Here is a 2,500-nt window from a genome sequence, read left to right on the forward strand (position 1 = left end):
GAAAAACCCCATGGTGGCGAGAATCCGTAAATCGTTGGACTTCTGGTCCAGAGTGTTCACCAGTGACCAGGGTTCAGTTCCAGGCTCTGATTCCGTATGGTTTTGTGTCCTTTGAGGGGGAAGAGCACTTCATTCCGATTTTCCTCACTGGGTACGCCTAGCTGACCGGTTTGGGGGGGTAGGGGGATGGGGGCGGGGGATGGGGGGAGGAGGTCAAAACGTCGAAAGGAAAGGACTGGGTCCCGTTTCCCCATGTCTATACAGAGCCCTAGACACAGTGGGTATAACCTCCCTGCTCCTATGGGTGTAAGAAGATACTGGACCTCTGACTTTTAACATTATTCCCCCAAGCATTGACTTGCAACATTTCCTTCTTTTTTTAATTATTCAGGAGTTGTTGTTTTTGGTGTTTTGATTTGTGTGTGTGTGTGTGTGTGTGTGTGTGTGTGTGTGTGTGTGTGTGTGTGTGTTTCACACGTAAATGTCCAGACTGCACGCTCTTCCCTTGCTTTACAAGACGATACAATCTGGACAGGCAAGTGTTCAGCACAACAGCAACAACAACAACAACATCATCATCATCAACACAACAACATCATCAACAACAGCAACATCAACAACAACAGCAACATCAACAACAACTTCAACTTATTTGACTGGAAATCTCCTTTCGCTTTCTCTCGCTCTGATTTTTTTCAGCCAGTGAAGCAAAAAAAAAAAACAAAAAAAAACTAAAATGTAAGAATAAATAATAAATGAATACTACTACTACTACTACTACTAATAAATCGCATGCACACACGTATACCTAAATGAAAATGTATGGAAATACATTTAATCAACAAGAACACAATTACTACCACAACTACAACTACCACTACCGCTACTACCACTACTCATGATGATTATGATGATGATGGTTATAATCATTACTATCGTTATCACTATCATCATTATTATCATCATCATCATCAACATTATCACAATCATCAGACGAAGGATTATTTCATGACAACGTTTTGTACTGGCCTGTCCATAAGAGAGCAAGTCATTACCATTATTTTTAGCTTTCCAAATATTTGTATTTGTATTTGCATTTTTTAAAAATTTTTTTATCACAACAGATTTCTCTGTGTGAAATTCGGGCTGCTCTCCCCAAGGAGAGCGCGTCGCTACACTACAGCGCCACCCTTTTTGTGTATTTTTTCCTGCATGCAGTTTTATTTGTTTTTCATATCGAAGTGGATTTGTCTACAGAATGTTGCCAGAAACAACCCCTTTGTTGCCGTGGGTTCTTTTACGTGCGCTAAGTACATGCTGCACACGGGACCTCGGTGTATCGTCTCATCCGAATGACTAGCGCCCAGACCACCACTCAAGGTCTAGTGGAGGGGGAGAAAATATCGGCGGCTGAGCCGTAATTCGAACCAGCGCGCTCAGATTCTCTCGCTTCCTAGACGGACGCGTTCCAGACCATCACCCCACTTATGAATATGAATATAACTCTTTGAAAATTATGAAAAAAAACTAAACGAAAATCTTGTGCGTAGGTCCAGCAGACCCAGTCTTTCTCTGCATTAATTAATAAAGCAATTTTCGAATCCACTTCTCGTACACATGTTCCAGCAAGTGGATCAGTGCATAAAACCTTCTCCTTCGTACTCTTTGGAATGTACAGTCAAGGTTGCTAACAGGCAGGGATGGTGAGCTGTGTTATCCACTGTGCTGCTGGCGACCCAGACATAGTATCATTTTTCCTTCGTAGGATTCCTGTATTGCACGAACTAACTCTATCAGCCTTCTGCTGGCAGCTAGTTGTACTCATCCGCTGCTGGCTTGTTTTGCGAAATTATGTAAGTCACCGGCAAAGTATGTCACAGGCGACCAGCACATTGTCATCTCCTAATCGTCACATTTCAAACATTCAACGTTTTTTTGTACTTTCTTTGGTTGTTTTACTACCTCTTTTCCGTGATATATATATATATATATATATATATATATATATGTGTGTGTGTGTGTGTGTGTGTGTGTGTGTGTAGTATTATCCTTACGCCCGCAGCTGAATCCGTGCCCCCCCCCCTCCCCATTCATTTCTTTTTTCAGGATTCTCTGAATCACAGCACTAGCAGTTTATGGTGAACTATCAATAAATGGTCACACTAGAGAAGAACCTGCATTGTTGCCGAGTCACCTTGGCATCATCACGTAGCACCTGTTCTGGTTTTGATATACGCAGGGCATTGCATACTGGACACGGACACCTTTCTGGCGGCAAGAGTGGCTCTTGTCGAGTGGTCAGACTCAGTGAGTGTGTTCACCAACACTGCCACCACCGTCCTTCCCGCGACAGTCCCACTTCAATTTCTGATATCGAAAAAATAAATGTCCACATATGTATTACCTAAATAAGTTCACACATTACAAAGATATTCAGTTATTGGTGAAAAGCAAATTGAATACAACTAGAGTCTCCTTTCACTTCATCATTACAAATGAC

The sequence above is a fragment of the Babylonia areolata genome, chromosome 7 (genome assembly GCF_041734735.1).
Source record: "Babylonia areolata isolate BAREFJ2019XMU chromosome 7, ASM4173473v1, whole genome shotgun sequence".
In the NCBI taxonomy this organism is placed as follows: Eukaryota; Metazoa; Mollusca; class Gastropoda; order Neogastropoda; family Buccinidae; genus Babylonia; species Babylonia areolata.